This window comes from Vigna umbellata, chromosome 9 (assembly GCF_029865625.1).
Source record: "Vigna umbellata cultivar VRB3 chromosome 9, Vumbellata_1.0, whole genome shotgun sequence".
NCBI lineage: Eukaryota > Viridiplantae > Streptophyta > Magnoliopsida > Fabales > Fabaceae > Vigna > Vigna umbellata.
Genome location: NC_142173.1, coordinates 25,455,580 through 25,465,846, shown reverse-complemented (window position 1 = coordinate 25,465,846; position 10,267 = coordinate 25,455,580). Strand labels below are relative to the sequence as shown.

Here is a 10,267-nt window from a genome sequence, read left to right as displayed (position 1 = left end):
TAAAAGTAAGTTTGTAATGCATATCTGAATAGGGTGTCCGTAAAGAAAATGTTGTTCTTAGAATGAGTAATCCAGAACATGTTTCCAGATCTAAAATTATCTACAAATTATACAATTTGAAAAAACAAAAATGTATTTTGGATTGTATAATTTAGAAGGTTATTCTGAATTCAAAAACATGTTATAGATTACTCATTCTAAAATTTGTAGCTGCATAATTATACAGATTACAAAGTTATGCAAAATTGAGTTTCTAAGTTTAAGATTGTGTTTTTGACATTTTGTAGGTGTTGTTGGTTTTATACTATATGGATTTCTATTATTGGAGCACATTATCAGATGAAGTTGATCAAAGTTTGTATGTGGAAGAATGTGAGATGTTTATGAGTGGAGATGAAACAGTGGGAGGCAATTATAGTGGGTCGTTTACCATTGATGATATTTTTGGTACACGGGATGACCTACTTCAGTAGGTGTGAGGTGTAGCTTTTGGCCTTAGTTGTTGTTGTCATTCTAAGATCTGACAAAGCTAATGAACATATTGGATGGAAAACATATGTGTTTTTAGGATGTGAAAGAGTTGGTAAGTATAGAAAATACAAACCTCGTTTGCAACCAAGTAAAATTGGTACAATAAAATGTGATTGTCCCTTTAAATTGCAAGGTAAGCTAGTTCTTATTAAAGAAGGGTGACAATTGAAGGTAATATGTGGCACTCATAATCAGGATTTATCAAAAACTTAGTTGGTCATCTTAATGCTGGTAGATTAAATCCGCATGATTAATCTATGGTTGTTGACATGACTAAAAGTTTAGTGAAGTTGACAAACATATTGTTAACACTCAAGGGAAACAATAAAGGCAATGTGGCAACAATAAAGCAACTATATAATGCAAGATATTTGTACAAAAGATCTTTGAGAGTATGCAAAATTGAAATACAACAACTAATGATGTTGGTAGAGAATGATAAATATGTTCGTTTAAGTATATGCATATAGTATTCGATTGTCGTAAGTGACATCTTTTAGACACACACCCTGATGTTATTAAATTGTTGAATTCATTTAGTATAATTTTATTGATGGATAACACATACAATACCAACAAATATAGATTGTTGTTGCTTAAGATAGTAGGTGTCACATCAAATGGGTTGAGTTTCTCTATAACTTGTGTTGTTATCTAGTGAATGAAAGAATAACTTCATTTGGGCTCTCGAAAGACTAAGAGGGTTGTTTTTTAGATCTGATGCATTTTCTAAAGTCATTGTAAGTGATAAGGAGTTGACTTTCATTAACATATTTCTTGAATCTTACCAAATTCGTTGTCGCTTCCACCTTAACAAAAATGTTCGCGCAAAGAGCAAAATGTTAGTGGATTATGAGGATTCGTGGACTGTTGTGATGGATGCATGAGGAACTACGATGGATTGTGCTATTGCAAAGTCATTTGATGGTTGTGTGGATAAATTTAAAATTATTTTTACTCCATGACCTTTATTCTTTGAATATGTGAATAATGCATGAATCATTCCTTAAAAGAAAAGTTTGTGAATGAATGTATAAATCGAGTTATGCATTTGGGAAATAAAATGTTGAATAGGTATGATGATTGTCATTTATAGTTTATATAGGCATAATAGTTTGTGTTCATATAATAATATTTTTTTCCATTTTATTTGCAAGGTTGAGTTTGTCCACTAGCAATTGAAAAGAGTATTGTAAAATAGTATGGGAGACTTTTGCTCATGTTAGTGTGCAATACATAATGTTGTCATTCTCCAACGAGCAAAGTTTACATGTTATGAGTCACGCTTTTAAGGTCACCCAATACAAACTTTGGGTTGTGTATCTAAATATGCTCTACTATTGATTTTTGATGGGTTGCATTGTGTTAGATGTTGTGGGTCTTTTCCTTTCAACACCTATTTTGCTTCACCTTGGGTAAGGGCACCTCTAGTCCTTACAATATTCTTATAAGCATAACCATAGTTAAGAAATAAAAAAACAAGAAACGACAAAAAACAATAACACAGTTCAAAATACACATTCGAGAAGCTATTTCCAAATTTGGTAACACCTTCACAAAAAGTATAATCTAGAATATGTTATTACTTTATTCCAAACCGATCCTTCCAGTATGACCTTTCGAAACGATTTAAACTTAATAGGTTTTCCTAGTGAATTCTAGAAATACATTCTAGATTACTCATTCCATAATTCACTAGAAAAACCCGCAAGGTCTCTTTCTCCACCGCTTTTAACCTACAATGCAAAAGACCAAAAGTTTTCACCCCACCACCTACCAAACCTAAACCTAACAAAATTTACCATTAAAAACAAAAAGAAGGTCCAATTTAGGAGAATCTCAACCAAGTAGGTGCAACAGTAGCAACGTGCACCAATAGTAACAAGAGGAATGGTCCACCTCGGGTGTAAGGGTTTAGCTATTGTGTAGACGAGTGGAGGGGAGCACACCTTCGCTTTGTGAACAAAATCAGGTGCAGAATAATATTTGGAAGTAGATCTCCTATCACTAAGGAAACATATTGATATGTTGTCGTTGAAGTTATCAAATTAATATTACTTTTTAAGACAACTTCAGTATTGCCAAGTAGTATTCAAGAAAATAGATAGGGTTAAAATAACCCTTAGTCATCTTCCAAATATGTAATTGTTTTTCAATATTTGACTCTTAGGAATGTTATGCAATACTTAAGAATAAAAGTGAGAAATTATGCTAATGAAGTTAATGTTTAAAGAATGTTTGAAGAACAAATAGGAAATTTAGAAACAATTATAATGAAATAGGCCAATTACATTGCTTTTTCAAAATAGATTCATCATCGGTTATCCACAGATCATTGTTCAATTGATTATTGTTCGGGTTTCAAATTAATTAAAGTACATTCTTAATTAATTTGATGGCAATCATACAATTAACAAAAGTAGATTCTCAATCAAATGCAAGACCTTTCTAGATTATTCACATTGAATTCAACCAAAGTACATTCTCAATCAAATCTTATTGTGTTTAATCATGTTTATTCTTAAATCTCCTAACCAAATTAAAAGTTAATTAATCAAAGTAAATTCTCAATTAATTATAGTAGAAATTATTATCATCAATCAAAGTACATTCTCAATTAGTAGCAAAAACTCGTTTAATCATATGAAAGTTCCTAAATTCAATCAAAGTAAATTCTCAATCAAACCTACAAACCTTTGAACTCATATGATTAATATGCATGTAGATTCAAACACTTTATCATGCAAAAAAAATTAGTTTTAATATGATTGAGAGATAAAAGACATAGAAGAAGAATAACTCAAATCAATAATCAAAAGAAACAAATTCATTAATTCAACTTAATCTTAGTATCCATAACGAAATTACAGTGGAATAGCTCTAAAAGCTTAGCCCTCCATGAATGTAATGGAATGCATGGTAAAATAAAAGTGAGAAAAGTGGTGGATGATTGCTTCCAATCGAGGAGTCTGAGTGAATGAATGAGTTATGTTTTCTGCCTCTCCTAGTTCTCTTTATATAGGTTTGATTGAGCTTGGACTTTGAATAATCTGTTGATAAGATATTTCCTGTTGATATATTTTTAGATTAATTTAATTATCTTAAAAATATCAATTGAATTATCTCTTGAATTTCTTTAATGTCCTTCTTAAGTTTCAAAATTATAGAAAAAACCCTTGAAAATTCCTATAATTGCACTTTTGCCCCTTTTAAATTTTCAAAATTACACCAAAGCCCTTATTTGACCAAATTTTACTGAGAGGGGGACACGACCAATGAAATTTTGCCATGTGGCATCCCTCTTCCTTCCCCAATTAGGGTTTCAGATTGCAATTCCCCCTTGCTTACTCTTATGCCGCCACACGAATGGAGCTTTGCGTCTGCGCTGCGAAGTGGAATTGGTCACGATGCTGCTGCAATTTCCATGGAGGCATTAAGATGGCATTGTTTGCTTCACAAATTCAAAGATGTTTGTGCGAAGTGAAAATGATGAGGAAGAAACGACTTTAAACGGCGAACTCGCGCTCAATCACGATTGGAGTTTTGGCTTTAGGTTTGCTATTTTTTGATTCCAGGTTGGCGGCATGATTCTCAGTTAATTATGGAGGAGAATGCGGTGGCATCGAGGCGCGATGATGGTCTTCGTGATGGAGGCGCGAGGCTTGCGCGATTTTGGGATCGCGATGAGAATGGGTTTCTTCTCTAGTTTTTTCGATTTTGGGGGAAGTTTGTTGTGGTTTTCTGGTTACAGGTGAATGGAGATGGTCACAGATGATGGGTTTCTGCATTCTACAGTGACAACATTGAGGCACGACGAGGTGGTAGATGCACGAAGAGGCTTCACGATTTGGGTCTGGGTGTTGAGCGTTTTCTGGGTTTGCCTCTTTGCAAGTTTCAGGTGATGATGGTTGGCCATGGGTGGAAGTCGCGCCGAGGTTGTTGGGTGATGGCCTGAGGGTTTGCATGAAATGAGGTTGCACGAACGTTGTCTGCGTCGCAACAGCCATGGAGGTTGAACGGGGTTGCGCGATGGAGATGGACATGGAGATGACGGCGATGGAGACGAACGTTTGAGAATTACTTGGTTCAATCTTTTGTGAAAGAGTTTTTAGCCTTATGAGTTTTGAGCCTAATTATTATGGATGGAAAACCAATGTCATTCCTATTTTTCTTGAGTGACTTGCTCATATTTTGTTTATTCTCTAATATTTAGCTTGATTCTTTTGTTTTGCAACTTAGGTAGATATGCATTATTTGATATGATTGAGGATTTCTTGTTTTTAGCTACTTGGCCAAATAAATCCACCTTAATATTAATCCATTGATAGCCCTTGTGAGCCTTTAATTTTTTTTTTCTTAAACCCCATTGCAAAACCTTGAAAAGAAAAAAAAATCATATTATCCCTTATAATAGGATGCAAGAAGGACCTAATGGATTGTGTTACGAATGAGTCACGAATAAAGTGTTGGAGATTGGATGATCCTCATGAGCACCTTAGTTCTTAAGCTATAAACGTTGTTCTGATAGATGCATTTATGGTCTAAGTATTTAGCTTATTTCAATAGTGTTTAGGAGAAGCAACTCTTAGAGAAAGAGGTGTCTGTTAACATGCATGCATGTTAAGGATTTGCTTTTCGCACAAGAGAATGTTTGTAAATCTAAAGCATAACACAGACATTTTATACTGGTTCACTCAACTAAGCTACATTCAGTTCTCCTTAGAGGGTTTCACTAGATTTTCAATGAAGTACATGTGAGTATTCTTACCACTCATGGTTTCTCTAGTCAAACTCAATAACCCACAATATTGTGACTAGTACTGAGTATCACCTACTTCTAGTTATGTAGTATTGTTCACCATTCCTAGTATCCCTAAACACTCCCGGTATGTTCTAGATACAATGTGTAGTTGAGTTTAGCCCAATCCTGGATGTAGTAGTCAACTATGTAACCCTTGTTATTGTGACCTTGACTGAGTTTCACTCACTCCTGGTTGTGTAATATTCTTCACCATTTCTGATATCCCTAGACACTCTTGGTATCCTCCATATACATTTCTCTAGTTGAGTTTAACCTATTACTAGTTGTCGTAGTCAACCTAATAACCCCTCTTACTGTGACCCTGACTAAGTTTCACCCCCTCCTGGTTGTGTAGTATTCTTCACCACTCCTAGTATCCCCAAACAATTGAGATATCTTCCTGATATGTTGTCTAGTTGAGTTTCACCCACTCCTAGTTTCTACTAGACAAACCTGTCTAGCTATCATTTAACTCCACCAAGTTTAATGTCAAAGTTTCGTCCAGTCCTAGTTTCCACTAGACACACCTGTCTAGTTAGTGTTTAACTCCTCAAATTTAGAGGTAAAATATTTTAATTCCCTTCAAAATTTACAATCAAAAGATTGATTACAAAGTCCTTAGGCAATAACTCTCACAAAGAGGATATGTGTTCAATACATTTGAGTCTAACAGACTCACTGAATTTTTCTCTCTTTTCTCTTCTTACAACAGTAAGCTTATATATTAATGTATCTTGAGAGTGTTTCATTTCTTTATTTCAAGTCTCCCTCTCTCTCTCTCTCTCTTTCTCTTTCTTCTTATAAAAGAATATTTGACTCTGAATAGCTTTGAGAGAATTCTTGATCTTTCCATGAGGATGATTTTTCATGTCAATCTTTAAGTGCCCATCCTTGTTTTCTTCTTCGTCAAAAATCTTCTATTTATAATCCTTTTGAAAATGTAGCCGTTTGATGCTTGTCCACAAGATTCGACTCTTCGTAGCTTTTGTCATAGGAGTCTCTTATAGGTTGATGTCTAATTTTCATAGTAGACTTACTTTTTCAGTTCTTTACCAAAAGTAGATCGTACAATCTTTTTGGTGCGACTTTTAATGAGAAGATCGTTCCACTAATGTCTTCTTGTCTCTAATGTCCATTTCTAACCTGTATTTGAAGAACATGTGGACGTTTGTCATAGGCAATCACTAGCGGAAAATATACTTTTTATAGCAATTTTTTATACCTGTTAAAATTTATCAGGTATGAAAAGTGGCATGGTGGTAGTTTTGTAAATATAAGAAACTTTTCTACACTTGTTATAATAAAAACAAGTATGGAAAGAGGTGCGGTGACAATATCATAATAAAATATAAATATTTTTATACCAGTTGCAATCATAATAGGTATAAAAGAATTTTTTTTATACCGATTAACTCTAAAATATGTATAAATTATTAATCTATACCGGTTAAATATTATACCAGGTATGAATTTTTTTACATATTTCCCACTGCCCTTTCTCTACAATTTCTTTTTCTTTCTGGTTCTACGTTCCCTCCACCGGTCTCCTCCATTTTTCCTTCGTTCTCCTCCTTTCTCATCCATTCTTCCTCCTTCGTTCTCCTCTTTTCTCCTCCATCCTTCCTCATTCGTTCTCCTCCTTTCTCCTCCATTCTTCCTCCTTCGTTCTCCTCCTTTCTTCTCCATTCTTCCTCCTTCGTTCTCCTCCTTTCTTCTCCATTCTTCCTCCTTCGTTCTCCTCCTTTCTTCTCCATTCTCCTTCATTACGGTTGCCATTGTTCTCGTTCAGTCGTCGAGGTGGTTGGGTGAAGCTCGACGTTTGAAGTTGTTCTTCGTGGTTGAAGTTCTCGGCTATGGTGGGTGAAACCCTTGTCGTGGTGTGATGTTGTCTCGTGGTCTGCCGTGGATGAGTACATTTTTATAAATTAGGGTTTATTCTCTGACCGATTAGCAAAAGCCAAGATTATTGATGTATCTCATTTTCTTGATATGTTGAGGAGTGTTTCATCAGCTGATAGTGAAAGATCTAATACGTCACACACTGATTGGAAAGTATGTTGTTGACTCTCAGTAGTTTCATTTGTTTTGTTGAAATTTTTCCTATTTATCCCATCTTCCATTTATTCAGATCCTGATTTTTTTTTGCATGTTTAATTGATGACTTTCTTTCACAAAAATCAGGAATTCACATTAGATGATTGGCCTAGTTGATTCTCTTTTTTGTCCAACAATATTTCATTGTATAATTGAAGATACTTGATTGTTCATTCCAGTTCTCAAGTGATAATATTACTTATTTTAACAGTTAAAACAAGATGGTGAAGAGTTTCACGTTATGTATCGCGAAGGACCAGAAGGGACCCCTTTTCATACAATGGTTGTGGAAGGCTTGGTAGATGGACCTGTTGATGTTTGTAAGTCACACTAGAGCAACCCTTTTAGTGACAAAAGCTATATTATTGATTTCGACATGCAAAATTTGATGTGTTACTTTCTTTGTTATAGGTTTATGTATCTCATGGGAGACATGCCTTGGTGAGAATTATATTTAGTACAATATGTGCCTTGAATTTTCTATACTAGTCTGAACACGAAACTCACCAGTATCATCACATTTACGGTTGTTTAATTTCTGTATAAAGTTCAAAGTTATACCACTTGATAAAAACTACATTTTGGTGTGGTTTAGGATTATGAGAAAGTTATAGTTGCAAGAAATGTATTTTGCATGCAGTTGGCTTCATACTTTTTTTATAAGGTTGTTCTGAATGTCGATGTATTCTTCGGGAGTGGATTTGAATCTGAGTAATATATCGTTACACCAATGTATCTGGTAATTGTACCTGACACACTTTTCACAATTTCCATTTAGGTGGCCTTAGTCTACTGTTCCCACTTTCAAAATCTTATCAACTGAATGCTTGTAGAAGGCTGGGATTCGGGAGCAGTTATCACTCGTGAGGTTTGTCCTGCCATCATCAATTAAAAACAATAAAACTCTAATTGCCCTTACCATGCCAAAAGTTTTTGTTCTTAAGTGTTGATTTTGCTTTGAATTTTGGAAGAAAGGATGAAGGTTTCATGGCCTCTACCTACGAGGGAAGCTATAGTGCACTATTATCTGTTTGAGTACTTTCAAGATGACTTAATTGTTGTTCTTACAAACTCGGTAATCATCTGAATCCATGTTTGTTTTATCTTTTGGGGAAAGCTAATTTTATACTAGTTCAAAAATTGAAGAAATCTTTTCTTGATTTGCTTGTAGGTTTCTGAGTCGAAGAATGCCACGGAGACCCTTTATGGCTTCAACAATGAAGTAATTCCTGAAGCAAAAGATGTTGTGAGAATTGATTTGGTGGGAGGCTTTGTTTTGCAAAAGGTGACATCAGAAAGAAGTTATTTTCGGTGAGTTTTAGGTGTATTAAAACATAAAACATAAAATTTAATTGAATGGAGTGACTTAATGAAATAGGAAAACAATCAGCAAACAGAGATCATAATGTCCCATATAAGTTTTGCTTGTTTAAAAAGAGTTGCAGACAAATGGTTGTAGAATATTATAATTAGAATATATGAACTATGAAGCCAGTTCTCCCGTTGATAATAGTGAAAGTATGCATGCTTTTTCTGTTCACTATTTGAAATACTATGTTTAAACAATAACCACTACTGAAGTATTTTTATATTTGTTTTACCGAACTATAATTAGAATCACGACCTTCAGTATGAAGGTATTGCAGTTCTGTTAATTGTGTCAATACTAATGACGTTCTGTAGTCCTCTGAAGCTAACTGAAGTCACTGCTTTTTTAATATATTATAGGGTTTGCTGATTTTTCAGATTAATATTAGAAAGTATTAGTTACCTTACTTGACAATTTTGTATTGATGGCTTTTGGTTTTGTTCTTCTGTCAATCAAATTGATTTTTCTTTGATATTTATTGTGTTCACTTTTTTATACAGTCTTAGCATTGCTTATGTTTTTGTGAATGGTTATGTGACTTGTTTGGTTGTTCTGTCTAAAGTTATCTTACCGGCTTCCATTGATTATTAAGTTTCCATTATTCTATTATAATTTACCAGTACATTTATGACTAGCTTCTAAAAGAAATATGAAAGTAAGCTCTCGCTTCATGGATGAATTGTATTGAGTGACATTTTCTCATGTGATTACGAACGAAAAAGTTACCACAAAGAAAATGGGGTCTGATTCAAAACTTCCATATTTGTAAAGCTCTTAATCCTTGAATAAACTTGAGGAATATCTAGAACTTATATATTTATAATCCATGCTATGAATCATAAATAATTGAAAACAAATATATTTTAATATAGATTTTTTTTACAATATTTTAACATAATATATATATATATATATATATATATATATTTATTAATTTATTATTATTTGTTATTTCATATGCTGACATATTTTAAACTAATGAAAAGACTACATATAATATATAAAAAATGTTCTAAAAAACTCTATGTTAATATGTAATTACTCTTAATAAGAAATTAGCTATTCATAATCTATTATTACAATATTGAATTATACACTTTGGAAAGTGTGTGGCTTACCTATCTATAAATTATTTTACATAATCTTTTTGGGGAGAAACTTTACTTAACCTGCTAGGCAATGATTTGACATTTTTCTTCTGCCAATTTTACGTAGATAAGATCTCAACACAATTCTGGCTAGTTCTTTTCCCATGTTCGATTTGGTGGGAGAGATTTCTTGGGAACAATTTCCTTGGTTGTTGTTGCCGACATCACAACAGACCTTCTCGGAAGCCATTGACTAGGATGTTCGAGGATGGTGCATGTTGAAGAAGAAGAAGAAAGATACATCTCCACTGGAGTAACATGTCGTAAAGGATTTGAGGAGCAGTGAGCTGGATTTCTTTTAACATTTTATAAATGATTAGATGT

General features: G+C 33.7%; 1 pseudogene; it reads left to right on the top strand.

Moving 5' to 3' along the window:
- The first annotated feature begins 3,883 nt into the window (after positions 1-3,883).
- On the top strand, positions 3,884-8,741 carry LOC148193050 (uncharacterized; annotated as a pseudogene).
- The last annotated feature ends 1,526 nt before the right edge of the window (positions 8,742-10,267 follow it).